Source organism: Erinaceus europaeus, chromosome 13 (assembly GCF_950295315.1).
Source record: "Erinaceus europaeus chromosome 13, mEriEur2.1, whole genome shotgun sequence".
Lineage (NCBI taxonomy): Eukaryota > Metazoa > Chordata > Mammalia > Eulipotyphla > Erinaceidae > Erinaceus > Erinaceus europaeus.
This window is the reverse complement of record NC_080174.1, coordinates 74,296,947-74,320,182: the sequence shown is the minus strand read 5'-3', so window position 1 is coordinate 74,320,182 and position 23,236 is coordinate 74,296,947. Positions and strand designations below refer to the sequence as shown.

Below are 23,236 nucleotides of genomic sequence, written 5' to 3'. Positions count from 1 at the left end.
GTGACCTGGCTGTGCTTCCACTAGATATGGAGTGTGGAGAGCCCAGAGCCGGATCTCAGCCTGACATGCACAAGCTATGTGAGGCCAGTGGTTTGCTTTCTTGAAGCCTCTGTTTTCCTCATTTACTAAACAGGCTTCGTAGCCATCTGCAGATTTGTTGGGCAGACTGAACAAGGATGTGCCCAGCACATTACAGCACTCAGTGACGTTAGTGATGGTGATGTTTGTGCTATTGCCACAAGAGAGTTAACCTTCGTGGGTCACTATCTCAATACAGCCAGAAATATAAGTAAGCATCACAAAGGTTTGATGGAGTGCAGATGCTAAATTCATAGTGGGTGGAGGGCCAGGTGGTAGCGCATCTGGTTAAACACACATAGTACCATGTGAAAGGACCCATTCAAATATCCCAATTCAAGACCCCATCCCTCCTGCAGGGGGACACTTCACAAGTGGTAAAGCAGGTCTGCAGGTGTCTATCTTTCTCTCTCCCTCTATATCTCTCCCTCCCCTCTCAATTTCTTTCTGTCCTACTGAATAAAAAATGGGGAAAAAAGGGGAGGTGGGGGGAATGGCCATGAGGAGTCATGAATTTGTAGTGCTGGCACAGAGCCCCAGTGATAACCCTGAAGGGAAAAAAAATTCATAGTGGAAGCTAGATGTACAGAATCACTGTACAATTTTGGTAAGTCTAACCAGAGAGCATAAAGATCTTATACAGAGCTATTAGAAAGATGCACTTTTTTTTTTTTGCTGCTGAATATGAATATAGAGAACGTAGCCTAAAGGTGTTGGCTGCCACTTTGCAAGTTTGTGGGAAGTGAGACTGAAGCCACAGTAGGTAAAAGAAGGTTTGAGAGAAGAGAGAGACTATAGCCCAATGATGTTATTTGCTGTGTCCTTCAGTAAGTTCTACCCTAGGGCACTTAAACTGTATGATCCCAACACAGGGGGAGGGGTATGAAGGTACTAGGGCAGTATCTATCACTTAAAATTGAATGAGTCCTGCAGATAGACCTATTGATCTCAAGGGTTTAAGAGATACTAGTCTGCTGAGAAAGAAGGCTTGGAGAATTCCATTAGAATGATATTCAGGACACCCCAGGGATTTGTAGGAATGTCCTACAAACTGGGTAGTGAATATATAGGTGTTTCTTATGCTTGTCCTTGTATCTGGTATGAATGACATGTCTATTTTCAGATAGGGGTAGATAGCATAATGGTTATGCAAAGAGACTCTCACGCCTGAGCCTCCAAAGTTCCAGGTTCAATCCTTCGCACTACCATAAGCCAGAGCTGAGTAGTACTCTGATTAAAAAAAAAAAAAAAGTCTATTTTCATTCACAAGTTCCCTTGTGACCTAAGATGACTGCTAAAAGGATAGTCTCACATCCATTTTCTAGGTCAGAAGGAAGGCTAGAAAACTGCACTACCATATGAGTTAGTCTCTCTTAAGCAAGCTTCTTGATGCTGCACCACCTAACTGCTTAAATACTACTGGCCAGAATTAAGGAATAGCTGTACACCTTGTCAGAACAGAAAATGGTAGATGCAGTCTTATTTTTCTAGGTGGCGATGTATAGAGCTAAGAACTGTGTCTGTGGAGTGTAATATATATGTTGAAATGAGTACAGAATAAAACCTGGAAGTATATACACACAACAAATATGGTTATATGTAGGAAACCCATTCTTTAACTTTCAACTTCATACCATCCTGGATTAATACAATTATTTTCAATCATCTTGCAGTATTTTTAGTATCAAAAATAAAAAGATATCTCAATTTTGAATAGAGATAACTTGGCATCTTAATTCCCAATATGCTAGTATTAGGTCTTGATAAAATAGTGAGAATGAGGTATTCAAACTGGGAGTATTAAGAGAAAGAAAGAAAGAAAGAATGGTGCAGAGTCTTAGAATGTAAGTACATCATGTAATTACTAATACTTTATACAAGGGTGAAAGTATTTGCATTTATATGCATGCACTATTAAATATTCTTAGAGTAATAATAATGTGATAGGCTCTGTATGAATGAAAGGGCAGAAAAGAGCAAAAAATAAATTTCCAACATAAAGAAATGTAAGCTAGTAATGAAACATTATTGTGATTTAATGAAGATTTCCTCCCAGAAACATTTCACCTCCTTAAGAGTTTTACTAAGTGAAGGTGGGGGAAATTGCATAATGGTTATGCGAAGAGACTCTCAAGCCTAAGACACCAAGGTTCCAGGTTCAATTCCCCCACACCATCATAAGCTAGAGCTGAACAGTGCTCAGGAGAAAAAAAAATGAAGAAATTTTTTCAAAGAGAGTTTTACTAAATGAATATTAATTCACTGCCTAACAGATCAGAAAAATGTTTTAGAACCTATCAGTCTCTATCCTTATTTTTTTTTAATTTTACTTTATTTATTTTGGTCATTGCCAGTGTTTCTGAGCTAACGTTGTCATGAAGGGAAAGAGGAGGACACAACATTAGGCTTCCCCTAGTGACTGGGTTCAATAAACGGTAAAGTACGAATGCTCCCAGATGAGCCATCTCACAGACTTTGAGTCATTTCCATTTAATCTTTAAAAAAAGAAAAGAAACCTGTCAGGCAAATCCCACTACTCCCATTTTATAGATGAGGAAACCAAGACTCAGGAAGATGAAATAAGTCTCTTGACCAAGTGCAATTCAATGTTAGATCTATATGACTTCAAATCACATCCTTTTCCTATTCCGCAGGAGTATTGCTTCAAGCTGAATCAGCCCCAGCCCCTCCAAGGGCATCCAGTGGATGATAAATGGCAAATACTCTTCACTCAAGTTCCCTGTCTCATACCTCTGGAGCCTCAGAGTCTGAGGCATTCTAAAATTAGGCTGAGGGCTTCCTTCCTTACCTCCAGCCTATTTTAAATATATGCTCTCCTATCCATCTTCCTTATGTACCCGTGTTTCCTCTGCACTTCATAGACCATCAACGCCTAGCGGAATTTTTCCTATTGCCTTCTTAACTTCCTCTGAGAGTTTGATTTTGAACTCAGTGTCTCTTGAACTTGTGAATGGTCCTCCTAACCTGTCAGCTCTTACATAAGTCAGAAGGAGCCTCTGTGTTTTAGTCCTACCTCAGGGATACAGTTTTGGAAGCAAAGAAGCCCATTCAAAATAAACTCCATGGAAGCAGCAAGTGTGGCAGAGAGAGAATGGACTTTGGATTCAGAAAGACTTCGATTTCTTTTTTTTTAAACCAAGAATACTAACACCTTATTCATTTCCAGATTATGAGTGTTACACAACATATACATACATCTAGAAAATATATAAAACAAAGAGCAAACCGTAGGAAGAAATATTGACATGAAATTTCCCTGTGGGACATCTTTAATTCTGTAAGTTCATGGTAAATGTATGCCCACACACACTGGGGAGGCAGCAGCATTTGTGTGTCAAAAGACAGCTTATCCCTTACTGTACTTATAATGCAACTGTGTCCTGGTCACTAAGTGCCCACAACAAAAGACACAGAGTTGTAGATAAAAGAACAGCACAGTAAACTAATATAAATATTTGGTTTTTGCATTGTCCTTCAGATAGTTTCCTTTTTAAACTAAGAGTCAAATCCAGGGTCTATCTCTTGAGTTCCTTTCCAGTTATTGCTCTGCCTTATTCAGAACTGGAAGATACAGTTTGGATTCTGCTGGTAGTTAGTTCATCCTCTGAGTAGAGTCTGTCTGAGAATTAAACCCCTCAGATATGGCAGCTTGCATAGATCTGCATCCTTAAAGTCTCAATGTAATTTGTGCCATACGCTTGCCAAGTGAAGTCTGACAGCTTAAACTGAATCTGGTTCCAACCATCATCCAGCCTCACAAGCATGGTACAGATGAAGGATTTGACCCGGGCGGTACTCTTGGTTATTACTTTCCCGAAACCTCTGACACACGTTCTTGTAATCTAGTACTTGTACTTCGAAGGTGAAATACTTTTTTTTTTTTTTTAGGTTTTTGATAATCATTATGAGGAAGGGAAGTTGAATCCCTAATGTCTTCTTTGGGTATGCAGGACATGCGATATATGTGGTGCTGACATGTGTTCCTTCAATCTCTAACACCAGAGATCAGATGTCATTATCAGTGATTTTTTTTGGATGTGCCCTTTTTGTCCCAGATCTGCAAGCGCTTGCTGCCAATGCTGTCAAGGAAGGAGAGGAAGCCACTCTGGAAGGTGTTTTTGAACATCTGGCCAGTGGCCTTCTCAGTCAGGCCAGAAGCAGGCAACCTAGATCGAGGTACTGAGTGGAAAGACAGGGGGATGGCCCAGTGAGTTGGTGTGTTCCCAAAGTAGTCCTAGTTTTGTCTTGTTGTGGTCTCAGGTGATCTTCTTTCTTGGTTGCCTTATTTTTTAAATGTGGCTGCAAGGGAGGGTTCTTTGAGGAAATATTGCCAGACATCTAAGAACTCTTTAATGTCTTTTGTTGATGAATTTTCACCCAGTTTTCCTGACTGAAAATATCTCAAATGTTCTTCTTATAGCTAAAGCATGCACAGATCAATTATATTTATGGCAACAATTACATAGCATAATAGTTTAAAAGCACAGGCTGGAGAGTTGAGCAGTAGTGCAGCAGGTTAAATGCACATGGCGCAAAATGCAAGGACCAGCGTAAGGATCCTGGTTTGAGCCCCCCCAGTCCCCCACCTGCAAGGGAGTCACTTCACAAGTGGTGAAGCAGGTCTGCAGGTGTCTATCTTTCTCTCTCCCTCTGTCTTCCCCTCCTTTCACCATTTCTCTCTGTTCTGTCCAACAATGATGACAACAATAATAACTACAACAAGGGCAACAAAAGGGAATAAATACATTAATAAATACTTTTTTTAAAAAAAAAAAAAAAGTGCAGGGTGTAGAAGAAACTGAATCTCATTCTTGACTCCACCACTTGTAGTGGTAAATGTTTAGGCATTTACTTAAGCTCTCTGGACATCCATTTCTTCAACTAAAAAGTAAATTGAACTATCATACCTACCTCCATAGGGTTAAATTACTTGGAAAATTACTTACCTGTGATTAAGCACTTGATTTATGTCAGTTATTATTATTATCATGTGGCAAGCTCTTACTAAATGCCAAACTTTTATGCATTTATTCTCATTTTTCACTGAAATGAATTGCATTAATTCCACCTCTGCACTAAGAGAAACTGAGATTCACAGTGGCAGGATGGCACTTCCCAGAAATACAGAAGTGGGAAGCAGAGGCTGAACTTGTGTCAGGTGATCAGCTCCACTGTTAGCTTATCTTCCTCTGACTTCCAGCTCATTCTCCAAGGAGGCCCATTGGTTCCTTTGCAACTTCCAACTCTGATAGCTCAGGGACATTTCCACATGAATCTTGGCTTCCTTTGCTATATTTATTCTGTTGTCTTGTACATACCATATCATAAGCATTGATTAATCATAAATTGTGTCTTCATAACTATGACCCTAAAGGAAATGTTCCAGAACTCCAATCAACTTGTCCCTGATCTCAGCTCATGAAGAATGGACTACTTATCAGAGGGCAGAAGGCAGCCTGTTGTTGAGATGTAAAGGAAAGATAACCAGGCTAGAGGGTCCCATACATGATGTGGGCTACCACATCTTTGCTGAGTAAGTGGGAGCACATGTGATTCCTCGTAAACAGGATGGAGCACGTACACTGCTGACATCCAGCCCCCCTTGTGCTATGAACTGGGTCTTCGAGGAGCAAAGAAACATCACCACAAAGATCACCACAATTCCACTAACCCAGCAAAAAATTAGCTTATTGCTTCCCATGTGCTAAATGGGGGAAATAGTGATTAAGGTGCTCAGGAAAAAAAAAAAGTCAGTAATACAATGACATTTTAAGCAGAGAGCCTTGAAGAAATAAGGCAGAATTCACACAAAGTTATGGAAAAAGAATGTTCCTTGATGGCTCCTGTGTCCAGTCAGGGATCAAATTCTCCCAGTCTTCAGACCTGCTTAAATATTCCTCAAATCTCAGTTCAGATTCCACGTCCTCCAGGGAGATGTTGCTGACCTCCCGGTGAATGTCTCTTTCCTCAAGGCTCTTCATCAGTCAGGCCCACTATAGAAGTTTTCCTGAGCTCTCACATTGTCTTTTTTAACTTTGTTTTTGTTTATTTGTTTGTTTTTGGAGTCCATGTGCTTTATTATAGAGGAAGAAGGATTATGACTATCTCATTTCTGTGTCCCAATCACTTCTTACAGAAACTGGTGGGGCAGCCAGTGGGGAACCTGGTTAAGTACTACATTACAGTGCTCAAGGACCCAGGTTCAAACCCCTGGTCCCCACCTGCAGGGGGAAAACTTCATGAGTGGTGAAGCAGGGCTGCAGGTGTTTCTTTGTCTCTTTCCCTCTCTATCTTCCCCTCTCCTCTCAATTTCTCTCTGTCTCTATACATAATAAATAAATTAAAATATATTTTAAAAAGAAACTGGTCAACAATGATACTCAATAAAAATGTGTCACGTGTATAGAATGAAGGAAAAGTGAGTGAAATTATTTTAGCTAATTCTCACTGTGCCTTCAAGTGACACTTACTGCTGCACTCATGGTACAGAAGATGGAAACAAAGAGGAAAACACTGGCGGGATGTCTTGTTCATTCAGATCCACCATGTTCTCAGCCACTGTTTGCATTGGTAAGATAGTTTGAGCAGTCCACCTGTCAGGCCCAAATTTCTTGGAAGTACAGAACCTTTTACCGATTATGCTTTGACATTTCCATTTGCTCTTTACAGCTGCCTGAAAAGTACACAAGCTGAATAATTGTCTCCATTTGACAGATAAGAAAATCCTGAGTCTCAGAGGTGAATTGAATTGTCCCAGGGTCTCATATCTTCGCCCACCCTGTTCAACGCTTGACGTCTCGTCACCCAATCTGGTCCCCTACGCCTACACTGAACTTCTCTGTTCCAGACTCTTGGAAACAGAGCTGGCAGTCAGCTGAGGTCAAGAACAAACACCTCATCACAGACCCCTGCAAGCGTCAACCCGGCTCTGACCTAGCACGTTATGATCGGGCCCTCCTCAATCGCTATCGAACAGGCCATGGCCAGTGCGCCGCTATGTTCCATCGCTGGGGAGCCAGAGACGACCCGAACTGCCCCTGCGGCTGCAGACAGACTATGACCCACAGAGTCAACGACTGCCACCTCTCCAGATTCAAAGGAGGTCTCAAAACTTTACATCAGGCTCAACCTGACGCTGTTGACTGGCTACGGAAGAAGGGCAAACGCTAGAAGAAGAATAGCTGTTAGTGCCACAGGAATTCATATCCCGGGTGGGAGTAGATAGCATGGGTGATGGTAGATAGCATAATGGTTATGCAAAAAGACTCTCATGCCTGAGACTCTGAACACCCAGGTTCAATCCCCCCCCCACTATAAACCAGAGTTGATCAGTGATCTGGCAAATTAAAAAACAAAAGTATTCAAAAACCAATGCTTCTCCCTCTTCTGGAGCTTCCTCCATAATTGCTTAACTCTCAGAGCCATTTCTTTTTATGATTGGACCTAAGAGGGCCTTCAATTTCTAGCCCAACTGCTGATGGACAAGAAAACAGTGGTGCAGAGTTGGCAGCTCCATGCTCACCATCCTCAGCCCCCAGGTCGACGACCCCTTTTTCACATTCTGTAAACAAATACCAGAGAACTGCCCCTCTGTCCAAAGGCAACAAGAAACACCTGTTCTTTAAAAATAAACAAAATTCAAAACAAAGAAGGGAAGAAAAGAGGAAAACATTATCTAGCCAGAGTCCCAAAATCCATTTTTCCAAGAGACTGGCACTTTTGTTTTCAAAGGCTCTTCCCCTTTAAGACCATAAGCCTGTTCCTGAGGGTTGAGCTGGGGGAGGACAGAGTGATAATAAATCCACCAACCACAGAAGTCCCTTCCAGCAGCCTCTTAATGAGGAACAGGTGAAGGTAGAGGGACATGAAAGCAGGAATGGGCAGCATTCAAGAAGTTCCTCCCTTTCTGGCATAGATGGAGGCTTATTGCATATCTCACTGGCACAGTATTCCTAGCAGGAAATGACAGAGAGCCAGAGTCCCACTACAGTGCAGTCTGTGGGTCAAAAAAGGTAACAAAAGTTTCCTCTGAGTCTGAAGATAGACATGACTTCCATCCTGGCTGCTTATGTTGCGTAAAAGCTCACTTCTCTGTCCTGGGTCTCGGTGCCAATGTGAAGGGCATAGATTCAGCCCAGAGAAATCAAGGTCAGTCCAGGAGTCGTGTTCAGTCCCAGTCCCCATGTATAAAAATTCTTTCATAATTACAGAGCAATTTTTGGTGAAATATTTCAAAAATGGTATAAAATTGAAGGTTCTCACTCATCTCCCTGAGGCTACGTTCAAGCTGCGTTCTCATATTTATCCTGCTATTTCTGACTTATTTCATTTAACATGAATTTTTCAAGTCCATCCAAGATCATATCAGCTGAAAATGATAAAGTGACCATTTTTTATAGCTGAGTGGTATTCCATTGTGTACATAGACTACAACTTTCTCAGCCACTCATCTGTTGTTGGATACCTGGGTTACTTCCAGGTTTTGGCTATTACAAATTGTGCTGCTATGAACATAGGTATACACAGATCTTTCTGGATGGGAGTGTTGGGTTCCTTAGGATATATCCCCAGGAGAGGAATGGCAGGATCATAGGGTAGGTCCATTTCTAGCCTTCTGAGAGTTCTCCAGACTGCTCTTTACAGAGGTTGGACCAATTGACATTCCCACCAGCAGTGCGGGAGGGTTCCTTTGACCCCACAACCTCTCCAGCATTTGTTGCTGCTACCTTTTCTGATGTATGACATTCTCACAGGAGTGAAGTGGTATCTCATTGTTGCCTTTATTTGCATTTCTCTGACAACCAAAGACTTGGAGCATTTTTTCATGTGTTTCTTGGTCTTTGAGATCTCTTCTGTGGTGAATATTCTCTTCCCATTTTTGGATGGGCTCATTTGTTTTCTTGTTGTTGAGTTTTGCAGGCTCTTTATATATTTTGATTATTAAACTCTTGTCTGACGTATGGCATGTAAAGATCTCCCATTCTGCGAGGGGTCTCTTTGTTTGGGTATTGGTTTCTTTCGCTGTGCAGAAGCTTTGTAATTTGATATAGTCCCATGGGTTTATACTTGCCTTAGTCTTCTTTGTAATTGGATTAATTTCATTGAAGATGTCTTTAAAATTTATATGGAAAAGAGTTTGGCCAATATTTTCCTCTAAGTATCTGATAGTTTGTGGTCTAACATCCAAGTCCTTGATACACTTGGAATTTACTTTGGTATTTGGTGAAATATAGTGGTTCAGTTTCATTCTTCTGCATGTTTCAAACCATGTTTTCCAACACCATTTGTTGAAGAGACTCTGCTTTCCCCATTTAATAGTCTGGGCACCTTTGTCAAAGATTAGATGTCCATAGGTATGGGGGCTTACTTCTGGGCTCTCAGTTCTATTTCACTGGTGAGTGTTTCTGTTGTTAAATTTTCATAGGCTCCTGCTGGCCGGTCTAGCTTCACGGGCAGGTAACAGAGACACAGAGACAACGGCTGGGCAGGGAAGCTGTATTTCTTTATTCAGGAACAACGATTCATAAACTAAGACAAACTAATCACCAAACAGAACTCTGCTGTCTCTTTGCGGCGGCGCAAGCACTCTCTCTAACTCTCGAACTCAGGAACTCAGGAACTCTCTTACTCTCGAACTCAGGTACTCTCTCCAACTCTTCCTCTGCAACTCTCGAACTCTGGCGGGGTCCCTAGGGGCGGGGCCAAGCGGGCCCACGAAATTAACAGGACTGATCTAATTCTCTTGGCGGGGGAGAACTAGAACCCAATGTAAAGCATACAACAATTCCCCCTTTTATTTTTAACTAAATGACTATAGTATCAAGGCCTGAGGGGGCCATATCTGCCTCTGTGGGCTAAACTTTATCAGCTTAAAAAAAACATTTCTTGCCTCTGGGGGGCGTACCTGTCTCGACGGACATTTGTATGGGGGTGGGGAATGGCCTAGAGTCCCAAAGGCAGCTGGCTGCAATTTACTTACTATGAAACAAAACTTGTTATTAGCATATTTCTAATAGAGAAGGAATTTGAGACTTTTACATATCAACAACGTCTTTTAACCTTTTGTTACACCCATTCAAGATGGAGACACACCCTAGTTGTGAGCAGGAGAGGAAACCTCAGGCATGAGAATAATTAGCATAGCCATTGTGCGATCTACCATTTCTAATAGAGAAGGTAATGGAGAGTTTTACATATCAACAAGTCTATTTAACCTTTTGTTTAGACCAACTTAGTTAAAATATATTGCTTGTTAACTAATTTTTACCTTAGACTTTAAATGTAAGTTAATTTTATCTTTATGAGAATTACGTTGAAAACCTTTTTCATTTAACTTTGACTAGTAAGAATTTATCCTTAAAGTTACTGTTTACCAAACTTTAAACATACACATAAACATGGTCATTAATACACAAGGAGAGAAACCTTTGTTACGAAGACATGTCATTTTAAACACGAATTTAAATCTGTACTGTCTTAGTTGTTGGGGGGGGAGTTCACCATCTGGAGGTGGCTTCTCGTGCAGCTTCACTTCTAGGAATTGCAGGTTGCATTCTCTGCACAAATCTCTGCGTACTCCAGCTTGTCTGCCTTCAGACCGGACCGGCAGTTGGAGATCTCGTGTGCCCAGTTTCGGCAAGGAGTCCGGGGGTCCGGGAGGTCCGGGATTGTTCCAGAATTTATAGAAAGAGGGCAGGCGGGCCAGCATTGTAAAAGGCGTGGGCTTAGGTGCCCAGGGGTGGCGGCCATGATAGGCCGCCGCGGCCCTGCCCCATGGCCCTGCCATGTCTGCTGCCCCGCTCGCAGTGGCCGAGCAGCGTGGAGGGATCACACGTCCAGTGCCCTGCACCACACGGTGGAGAGCCAGCTCCTGTGGGCTGGCCTGCGTGTTGGCATCGGGCTCCAGCGTGTTGGCATCGGGCTCCAGCGTGTTGGCATCGGGCTCTAGCGTGCTGGCGTCAGCCTCTTGCGTGCTGGCGTTGGGCTCTTGGGGGCTGCAGGGCTGCAGGGCTGCGGGCACGGTGCGCGGGGTTGTCTGGGCGCAGCCAGCTGGCTGGCTGTTTAACCAGGTGGAAACAGCAGCTCCGCGCCTTGCCTCCCGCCCGCTGGCTCTTCCCGTTGGCTGTTCTGAGTTCGCCCGAGTGAATGGAAACCACAGAGTGGTCCAGAGATAAATGTCCCAGAAATAGCAAAACAGTCTCGTGAAAAAAGAGCAGAGGCCTTTGGAGATCTCTTCACAAGCAGAAGAGAAGGCCATAGTGCATAGGTAGCCAAATTGTCTTTACTTATCTGAGAGATGCGCAGGTCAGGTCCACGTGGGCACCATTTGTTGTTAAAATTCGTATGCTCTAGCTGGCCTGGGATAGCTTCACGGGCGGGTAACAGAGACACAGAGACAACGGCTGGGCAGGGAAGCTGTATTTCTTTATTCAGGAACAACGATTCATAAACTAAGACAAACTAATCACCAAACAGAACTCTGCTGTCTCTTTGCGGCAGTGTAAGCACTCTCTCTAACTCTCGAACTCAGGAACTCAGGAACTCTCTTACTCTCGAACTCAGGTACTCTCTCCAACTCTTCCTCTGCAACTCTCGAACTCTGGCGGGGTCCCTAGGGGCGGGGCCAAGCGGGCCCACGAAATTAACAGGACTGATCTAATTCTCTTGGCGGGGGAGAACTAGAACCCAATGTAAAGCATACAACATGTTTCTATTCATGTTCCAATACCAAGCAGTTCTGATGACAATGGCCCTATAATACAATTTGAGTTCTGGGAGTGTGATGCCTCCAGTTCTGTTCTTTCTTCTCAAGATTGTTTTGGCAATTCTAGGTCTTTTCTGGTTCCAGATAAACATTTGTAGCATTTGTTCTATTCTCCTAAAAAAAAATGTGGCTAGGATCTTGATGGAGATATCATTAAATTTGTATATGACTCTGGGTAGTATATTCATTTTGATGATGTTAATTCTTCCAACCCATAAGCATGGAATATCTTTCTACTTCTTTGTGTCTTTTTCTATTTCCTTGAGTAGTGACTCATTATTTTCACTATACAAGGCTTTTACTTCTTTGTTTAGGTTTATTCCTACATATTTTACTGTTTTGTTGTTATTGTAAAAAGAATTGATTTCTGGATTTCAACTTCTTCTAACTTAGTGTTTCATAGAGGAATGCCACTGATCTTTGAATGTTAATGTTGTAGCCTGACACCTTACTATATTGCCTGATGATTTCCAAAAGCTTCTTCCTGGATTCCTTAGGTTTTCTATGTATACTATCATGTCATCTGCAAATAGGGAGAGTTTGACTTCTTCTTTTCCAATCTGTATGCCTTTAATTCCTTGCTCCTGCCTGATTAATATGGCAAGAACTTCCAACACTATGTTGAATAATAATGGTGATAGTGGACAGCCCTGTCTAGTACCTGATCTCAGGTGAAGTGCTTCCAGTTTTTTAGCATCAAGTATGATGTTGGCTATAGGTTTGCTATAGATAGACTCCACTATCTTCAGAAATTTTCCATCTATTCTGATTTTTTCAGCATTTTGATCATAAACTGATGTTTTATTTTGTCAAAGGCTTTCTCTGCCTCTATTGATATGAATCATGTGGTTTTTGGTCTTGCTTTTATTGATATGGTGGATCACATTGATTGATTTACATATATTAAACTAACCTTGCTTCCCTGGGATAAACCCCACTTGGTCATGATGAACAATCTTTTTAATATACTGCTGTATCTGGTTGGCTAGAATTTTGTTCAATATTTTAGCATCTATGTTCATCAGAGATATTGGTCTGTAGTTTCCTTTTTTGGTTGTGTCCCTGTCTGCTTTTGGTATCAGAGTGATGTTGGCTTCACAGAAGTTGGAAGGGAGTGTCTTCAATACTCCAGTGTCTTCAATACTCTGGAAGACTTTTAAAAGTAGAGGTATTAGTTCTGCTTTGAAGGTTTTGTTTAATTCATTTGTAAAACCATCTGGAACAGGACTTTTATTCTTGGGAAGGTTTTTGATAGCTGTTTGAATTTCATTAGCTGTGATGGGCCTGTTCATGTTATCAAGTTCCTCTTTACTTAATTTTGGAAGTTCATAGGTATCTAGGAAATCATCTTTCTTCCAGGTTTTCTAGCTTGGTGACATATAGTCGTTCGTAGAAGTCTTGCATGATATACTGAATTTTTTGGTGTCTGTTGTTATATCTCCCCTTTCATTTATGATCCAATGTATTTGGGTCTTCTCCCTTTTCTGTTTTGTGAGTCTGACTAAATATTTGTTGATTTTGTTCACTCTTTCGAAGAACCAACATTTACTTTCATTGATCTTTTGTATGGGTTTCTTATTTTCAATGTTATTTTTTTCTGCCCTAACTTTAGTTATTTCTGTCCTTCTGGTTGCTTTAGGGTTTTTTCCTTCTCCTTCTTCTCCTTCTCCTTCTCCTTCTCCTTCTCCTTCTTCTTCTTCTTCTTCCTCTTCTTCTTCTAGATGTGTAATCAGGTTGTTTATTTGTACTTTTTCTTGTTTCCCAATGTGTGCTTGTATAGCTATGAATTTCCCTCTCAGTACTGCCTTAGTTGTGTCCCAAATATTTTGATAGCTTGTGTCTTCATTTCCGTTGAACTTTTGAAACATTTTGATTTCTTCCTTTATTACTTTGTTGACCCAGTAGTTGATAAGTAGTGTACTGTTGACCTTCCACATTTTGGGACTACTACTAGTCTTTTGTTTATTTTTAAGAGTTAGTTTAATTCCACTGTGGTCTGAGAAGATGCTTGGGATGATTTCAATGCTCTTGAATTTGCTGATACTGTCTTTGTGGCCTAACATATGGTCTATCATTGAGAATGACCCATGTGGATTTGAGTAAAATGTGTATTCCAGTTTTGGGGGATGAATGACTCTGAAAATGTCGCATAGTTCTAGTTTATCTATCTCTTCATTTAGCTCCCTTATGTCTTTATTGATTTTCTGCCTGGATGATCTGTCAAGTTGAGAGAGTAGGGTGTTGAAGTCTCCTACTATGACTGTGTTGCTGTTAATATGTTACTGTAGCTCTTTTAGTGAATGTTTGATGTATTTAGATGGCTTCTCATTGGGTGCATAGATGTTAATAATTGCTAAGTCCTCTTGATTGACTGATCCTCTGAGCATTAAGTAGTGTCCATCCCTATCTTTTTAAATTTTACTTATTTTAAAGTCTACATGTCAGATATGAGAATAGCTGTTCCTGCCCTTTTTTGTAGGCCATTGACTAGTATATTAGTTTTCCATTCTTTCACTTTGAGTCTGTGTTTGTCTTGTTGAGCTAGGTGGGTTTGCTGTAGACAGCATATTGTTGGGTTGTGTTTTCTGATCCATCTTCCTACTCTGTGCCTTTTAATAGGTGAATCCAGGCCATTGACATTTACTGATATCAAAGACTGAAGATATTTTAACACCATTCTTGTATATTTTTGGAGTGTTCTGATAGATGGCACGTTTATGGTGGTCTGGCTGTTTATAGGAGAACTTTCAGAATTTCTTTCAGGGCAGGCTTGGTGATAGTTGATTCTTTCAACTGTTGTTTGTCTGAGAAGGTTTTTATGCCCCCATCTAGTCTGAATGATATCTAGCAGGATACAGTCGTCTTGGTTGAAAGACTTTCTCATTGAGCACTTGTTAGATATCTTTCCATTCTCTTCTGGCCTTTAATGTTTGTGTGGAGAAGTCTGCTGCTAATCTTATGGGTTTTCCTCTGTAGGTGACTGTTTTTCTCTTGCAGCCTTCAGGATCCTTTCTTTATCTTTATCCCTTTCCATTCTAAATATGATATGTCTTGGTGTCTTTAAGTCTGGATTAATTCTGTTTGGGACCCTCTGAGCTTCTTGAACCTTTATGTCTTTGATGTTAACTAGACTAGAGAAGTTCTCAGGTATTATGTCCTGAAGAATGATTTCTTCCCCTCCCTCTCTTTTTTCCTCTGGTAAGACAACAATGTGTATATTGTTTTTTCTGAAGTCATCCCATAGGTCTCTGTTGTTGTTTTCAGTATCTCTTAATCTCTTTTGAGATCTCTTACTTCCTTTTTAGTTGTCTCTAATTCATCCTTGATCTTGCTAATTCTGTCTTCAGCCTCATTTATTCTATTCTCTCTCCCCTCTACTGTTTTCTGGAGTTCATCTATTTTGGTACCCTGTTCTGATATTGTTTTAGCTTGTTCAGATAGTTGTGTCCTTAGCTCACCTATTTCAACTTTCAGCTCTCCAATAACCTTGAGAGAATTAGTGTTTTCTTCCAGAGTCTCATTTGTTGATTCTACATTTCTGATGACAATTTTTTCAAATTCTTTACTCACTCCTTTGATTATTTCCTTAAGTAGTATTTGGATGTTGGCCTACTTATTTTGTGTGTCAAACTTTGGGGGGCTTTTAGCTTGACTCTTGTCCTGGGTCATTTCTCCAATAATTCTTCCTGTTGGTTTAACCATTCTATATAGTATGTTATGATGTCCCCTCTCTCAGTTATTTTCAAATTACTGATCACTCCTACCTGGACTGACTTGTGTCTAAGTGAGGTAATTAAATGGTTCACAGTTGTGGAAATTGACAGTTGTTTTGATATTATTTTAATCCCTGAGTTGGAGCACAGTGATCTAGAAGTCTCTTTTGTTCTTTTTCTTCTCTGTAGACTAAGGGAGCCTGAGGACTTTTAAACTATAAGTAGGCTTCCTAGCTTAATCACTGACTCCTGATGAAGAGATAAATCAGGGTGGGGCAGAGATAATCCAGTGGTTATGCGTAGAGATTCACAGCCCCACCACTAGGCCATTGAGGTATAGATCTCCTGAGTTTCGTCGTTAGTTCTCTGTCCCCTGGTGTCAGCACAGGGTCTCCCTGCTGCTGCTCTAGATTCTGAGGGCAGTAGCAATGGAGACTCACAGTTGCATTTGTTGAGTATTAGGGGAGTCCTCTTCTTCCTTCAAAAGGAAATAGACTGGAAGTGGTGTCTCAACTGGTAAACTGCCCGACTGTTACCAGCCACTTAATCTCTCCCTAGGCTTCTCTCTGTCCATGAGCCACATGTGTTTGCACTCACTGGTGATTTGGTGGGTTCCTAAAGTCATTCTAGTCCTGTCTTGTTTCAGTCCCAGGTTGTCTCCCTTGGTATTCCTAGTTGACCCAGGAGAACAGGCTGCTGCGTTCCCATAGACTCAGAATGTGATCCATCACATAGACTTGGAAAAATACTAGAATCTTCATTTTATGTCCATATCATTCTATAAATAAGTGATAATCAAGTGATGAGTAAAAGCAAATGACTAAATAAGAAATATCTACCTATTAGTATTTCTTAGAAACACCTACCCAAGGATGACCTCACCAATGTGTCCCACCTCCCCAGAGTCCTTTCCCACTAAGGAAAGATCAAAACAGGGCAGGCGTATGGACCACCATGCCAAAATCCATTTTCAGCAGAGAAGTAATTACAGAAGCCAGACCTTTCATCTTCTGCACCCCATAAAGATCTTTTGTCCATACTTCCAGAGGGATGAAGAATAAGGAGCCTTCCAGTGGAGGGGTAGTGGTGGAACTGTATGGAACTGTACCCCTCTTATCCAACAATCTTGTCAATCACTAAAAAGAAAAAAGAAAGAAAAAGAAACATCTGCCCAAGACCAAAACCCATTATCTTACTTCTTTTAATTTAATACTTTTAAAAATGTTATTAATGTAACAGAAAACACTAAGCAGAACTTGGACTGGAGTTGGTGTATTGAATCAAAGTAAAAAACTCTGGAGTGGGTGGGTAGGGGAGTTCAGGTCCTGGAACAAGATTACAGAGGACCTAGTAGGGGTTGTATTGTTGTGTGGAAAACTGAGAAATTCTATGCATATATAAACTACTGTATTTACTGTCAACTGTAAAACATTAATCCTCCAGTATATATATATGATAACAGGGGTATAACTCCACATGGTTCCTACCACTAGAGTTCTTTATCCCCATTCCCACCATTGGAAGCCAAACTGATCTCTCAAGGTTGCAGATATGGTTGACTATTATGTCTATACTATCTGTCTATATTGGTATATATTTGCCCTTTTACTGATTTATTAATGATCAAGAAGACCATAGGATAAGAGGGGTACAATTCCACACAATTCCTACCACCAGAGTTCCACATTCCATCCCCTCCATTGAAAGCTTTCTTATTCTTTATCCCTTTGGGAGCATGGACCCAGGATCATTATGGGGTAGAGAAAGTGGAAGGTCTGGCTTCTGTAACTGCTTCTCTGCTGGACATGGGCATTGGCAGGTAAATCCATACTGCCAGCCTGTTTCTATCTTTCCCTAGTGAAAGAGAGCTCTGGAGAGGTGGGCTTCCCTGAAGCATTGGTGTGATCATCTACCCACGGAAGTCAGGCTGGCATCATGGTAGCATCTGCAATTTGGTGGCTGAGAAGCATTAAGATATAAAGCATAACGATTTGTTAAATAATCAGGAGCCTAAAGGTAAGAATATATCAGCTAATATTTGGGGTCTCCATTTTGAAGATGGTTAGTAGGTCTATTTTTGGTATTCTCCAAGGGGCCCATAACTTTACTATATTTTACCTGAGTCCAACAGCTAACATGCAGGTGGTCTAAAGGTATTGTCTGGGGAGATGGTGTCAGAGTTGGAAATACGACTAGAAAGCTGGACCAGGGAAGAGAACAGCCCCCAAATATGTAATAGATATAGATATAGATATAGATATAGATATAGATATAGATATAGATATAGATATAGATAGATATAGATAGATATTGTTAACTGTAAACTCCATTGGTCTGATCTGGAGCCCATATTCAACACAGGATCCTATGTAACCTCTGTATCCCTGTAGGTCTGAGCTCGCATTTCACAGTCATTGCTAGGAACATTCTAGGCTGCATCTCTCTTCCTTTCTAAGTCACACCTCCACTTACTACTACTTCTGAGTGTTTTTCCTTCCTTCCTCTTCTCTCTCTGGGTCTTGATGGAGGTGGAGTTCAGAGCTCTCTGATCATCTCCTCCTATCATTTCTCTCCCTCTGGAAAAATGGAACAAAATTTTTTGGGGTGCAGAAGGTGTGAGTTCTGGCATCTTTAAGTGCTTCTCCAGTGGACATGGGTGTTGGCAGGTCAATCCATACCCCCTGGCCTGCTTTTCTCCTTCCATAGTGGAGGAGGGCTCTGGGGAGGTGAAGGTTCCAGGGTATATTGGTGAGGTTGTCTGCCCAGGGAAGTCATAATGGAATCATGATAGCATCTGTAATTTTGTAGCTGAAAAGCAGTAAAATATAAAGCAGGAAAAAATGATTTATGAACAGGAACCAAAAATTAGGGGGAAAAAAAGTTAGGAATAGGGATCTTAGGGTGGAAAAAAGCTAGGAAGTCTATTTTAGGTATGATCCAAGGGGCCCATGATTTGTGTAGTGTTTGCTTCAGTTTGATAGCTAACATGGAGGTGGAAAAAAATATTTTCTGAGAAAATAGTGTCAGAGTTAAGAATAGGGTTAGAAGGTTGCATTTCAGTAGAGAGTGGCTCCCAAACTTGAAGAAAATCTATTAATAAAGTTAACTGTTCATCTCATCAACCTGACTCAGGGCCCATATCTATTCATGTTTAGCACAGGAACCTAGCAATCTCCATGGTCACAGCTGAGAACCATCTAGGCTGCACTCATTTCAGGACCAGTCTTCATAGAGTAGCAGGGTAGGATGACCCAGTCTCCTTTCAGAGAGTGGGGCAATCCTTACCTTTGATACTTTCTTTATAGGGAGGAAAAATTCCTGTAGAGGCCCATAACAGAGCTTATGCCAATGTTCCTGATGGAAGGGACCAGTGACGGTAAAAAGAGGGATCTATTAGAGGTCTGGGCCTATCATATCTGTATTGAAATCCAAGGATTCCCTGACTAGGGCCCTAGATGATAGGGGTGGTCTGGTATTGACCAAAAAGGCCATCATTAAAAGAGCCAGTCTTTTGCACTTAGCCATCTTTTATAGTCCTTTTTTATCTGACAATCTCAGACTTTCTCCCAGTTGTTAAAGCATTGAGCATCGTTTGTTGGATCCAAACCAGTATTGGGTTTATGGAGCCTGCCTTCTTTGGGAATTTTTACTAGATCTCCAAGCTTATTTGGTCTAAGTCCAATCAGTTAGAGAATCTATGATGCCTTCCTTAGGCCCTTATACTAGGACCCCAGGCTTATTAGGTATAAGCACCATCTCACTTTTCTATTGCAACATCCTTCCCACTTCCCCCTTTCTGTTAGAATCTTCCAGTACAATTAGTCTAATCTGGTTAGCCTCCTTTGCCTACTGTAGGCTTCCTATTTCCCTCAAAATATGTTGAAACTTGCACTCACAGAATGTAAACTCCTGTAAAACCCAAACACTTCTCATATCACACCACTTCTGTGTACTACTCTTCTCTCCAGCAGCTCTGAACTGCTTATAGTTGACATTACATATGCCATCTCTCATCTCCATTCATTTTCTAATTTTGTTATTTCTTTTCCTGGTATGCCACTCTTCCCTCAACATCTCCCACCCTTTGCCTAAGTCCTATTCATTCTTTGATGTGCAGCACAAGTAAAAATTTTCCTTGAGGAATTTTTTTTTCTAGATGTCTCTCAGCACAGTTTAATTCCAATAAGTACCTTCTCAGTACATACCCAGCTAGGGAAGGTGCCTTTTCCACAGAACCTTCTAGGATATGGGATAAGTCATTGTCCCATAAACTATCTTTCTGCGTTATGAACCCAAAATGACAGCCACCTGCTCATGCCTATATTCTTAACTATTTATTAATCTCTGAAGAACTGGTGTTCTACTCATTTCTACATCACCAGTTTCTAAGGTCAAATCTTAGCAAGAACTGAATGTCTAATGAATGGGTGAATGGTCTGGTGATCTTGATGTGATTTAATGAGGGAAAATAAGGAGACACAGATAAATCCCAGTCTGAATGGCTGAGCATTGATATATGTCATAAGCATGGAAATTATAGAATAAATGATGACTTAGTAAACAGATGGCTACCCCATCAGGTGGTTTTTACTAAGCTGTTAGATCATGTACATATCTGGAACCCATGAAAGAATTCATCTGCATGTTAAGGTGGTTGTCTCTGGTTTTTGTTTGCTTGTTGTTTTTTTTTCTATAAACAATGAACTTGATCAACAGTGTACTAATGGAAGAAGGACAAATGCCAAGTGATCTTATTTATATGTGGAATATAGAGAAGCAAAGCAAGGGAAAAGACAATGTCAAAGGGGAACAAGCACTTAGATTAACTGCATAACTGAGGTCACAAAAGGAAGAAAGCAATGGAGGTTGTAAGGAGATCCAGCAGGCTTTGGTGAAGGGTTACTGGTAGTTCGATGGCAGTGTAGTGTGGTAACATACATCTGGAAGAGGTTAAAAAACATCATATGTGTAACACAAACAGCCTTGTAAGCCAACATTAACTCAATAAAAACGAGAAATTTGGGGGAAAAATTGGAAAAATTCATGTAGACAAGAGATATAATTTAGGGAATTACTACAGTGGGAAAATTCCCCCAAAGAAAGATCTAGAATGAGAAAATCTTTCTGGGGCGAGAACTCTGAAGAATATTGGCATTGAATTGTAGGCAGAGAAAGGTCATTTCATACAAATAACAAATTACAGAGGAGGGTGGCCTGGGGGAATAAGAGTTGCTCCATCAGAGTGTGGTGTCACCCAACCAAGAGAAGAATGTATTCTAAGAACAATGACCAGTGGTGGGGTTGATAGCATAATGGTTATGCAAACAGACTCTCATGCCTGAGTTTCCCAGGTCCCAGGTTCAATCTCCCACACCATCATAAACCAGAGCTGAGCAGTGCTCTGGCAAAATAAATAACTATCAGGGTTGCCAAAAGCAGCAGTCATGTCACACTTGTGAAACAATAGGCACGGCCCTTTATAATCAGCCCTTGTCTGTATTTGCCACCAAAACTCCTTGCATTATAGATTCCAGAATGTCTACATAGGTAGGAATCTCAGACTAAACTATGAACTTATTTTTGCCCTCTCCATCTACTTAGTCATTTGTTCTACAAGTGGTTATAAACCAATTGCAGCTGGATTTTTTTTTAATTTTTTTATTTAAGAAAGTATTAATTAACAAAACCATAGGGTAGGAGGGGTACAATTCCACACAATTCCCACCACCCATTCTCCATATCCCATCCCCTCCCCTGATAGCTTTCCCATTCTCTATCCCTCTGGGAGCATGGACCCAGGGTCATTGTGGGTTGCAGAAGGTAGAAGGTCTGGCTTCTATAATTGCTTCCCCGCTTGCAGCTGGATCTTAACCTCTTATAAAGCCTTCCTAACCTTCCTAACCCTATCCAGTGAAATGCGATGGTTACTCCCTCCACTCTTCATGACTTACATATGACCTCTAATATAGTATTTTGTTCCCATGAATATATATTTTTTCACAAGACTAAGTTATCTCCATAATGCCAAAGGCAAACACAGGTTCTGGCATCAAATCAGAAGCCTGTATATTTTGTTGGATGAGAAAGAATCAGCAAAGGACTTTGCACATTAGCATCACTATGAGAATAAACCAATAGAAGTGCCAAAAATCAAAATCTCATTTGCTGAATCTTGGTTAGTTGAGATTTTCCTGGAAACGTCTGAGTTAATGTTATATGGGATACATTAAGTGAGCTTTGCCCTGCTCTGTAGGCACTTTTGATTGTAGTTGCAAATGAAGTCATCTAGATGAGCTGAAGTACCTTTAGAAACATCCACTTGTGTTAAGGCTGCCAAACTGCCTTTCCCTTGCCCCCACTGCACCAAGGGCATCTCATAAATGTTAAATAATCATAATGACCATGCTCATAGGGGTGTCAGTGGTCGTAAAAGCTGACTTTTATGGATGCTTCCCTGAATTTCCTGGTGGGTGGTTAGGAACTGAGCAGTCCTGATGGCCAGAGGTCTCCATACTAGCTGCATCTGAGAGGCCTATAAGCTTGGGTGGCAGGAAGGGGATCCAATCCCAAACTGGGACGCCCAACCAGTGATTGATTGAGGGAGGCCACCCACACTGAGACTTCTGGAATCCATTGGTGAGTCACAGGCCAAAGGATTATGTCTTCAATATGGGCCATCAGACCTGATACAGAGGTATTTCCTGCTAACAGCTTCAGGGGAGCCATCCTTAATGAGAGCAATAGCCTATAGGTACAACAAATAGCCAAGGGAGAGAGACAGAATAATCTTATTTGCACCTCTTAGAACACGACTTCCTAAATCTCGTCTCTTCAATTTTATACTTTTCAGCAGGCCTTGGTTTACATTCATATCCATTCATTTCATGTACATTAATTGAATACCTAGAATAAGTATTAAAAATACAGAGAGAAGTAAAACAAGACTCCCACTCTTACTAGGTCAACTGGAGAGACATCATGGATCAATTCCTATGTAATATGTTCAATAAATATAGTCCTGGGGAATTGTATAAATGGAAGAAAATCAATAGGAGGGGGTGGACATTTGCATTATTGAAGTATAAATGGAATTCTACTGTGCAAGAAAAAGGGAAGAGAGGAAAAGGCTTTATTCTAAAATTTATTTATTATTAATGAGAAAGTGGAGAAAGAACCAGACATCCCTGTGGCATGTGGGGTGCTAAGATTCAAATTCAGGACCTCATGCATAACCAGCCCTGCATGCTATGGCTGTACCACCTCCCCAGCCACTTGAAGAAGCATTTTAATTAATAATATTCATAGTGTGAGAGAAGTAATTGCTAGAATGAGTATCAGCAGCATGGAAATCTTGCTTAATTTCAGGGGGCACCATTCACCTCAGAGTCTATATGGATTCATGTAGTTCCTAACCTGGTGGTGATGTGAGCTTCTTGGTCCTGGTCAGAAGAGTGGGGTGCCATGCTTATCTCTCCTGTCAACTAGTTGCAGGCATTGAATGATGTTCTTCCTGTTTTACAGGTTCTCCAAGTGTAGAATAAATTTTCTTTAAAAGGCATGACACTATACTCCTAAGATTTATAGTGCTATAAATCAACATTACCTCAGTTTTTTAAGTTTAGAATAAAGAAGCTGGCCTGGACACCTCTCCTAGTCAGGG

At 41.0% G+C, this 23,236-nt stretch overlaps 1 pseudogene; it reads right to left on the bottom strand.

Moving 5' to 3' along the window:
• Positions 1-3,438: 3,438 nt before the first annotated feature.
• Positions 3,439-4,405, bottom strand: LOC103109023 (cilia- and flagella-associated protein 20-like; annotated as a pseudogene).
• Between the last annotated feature and the right edge of the window lie 18,831 nt (positions 4,406-23,236).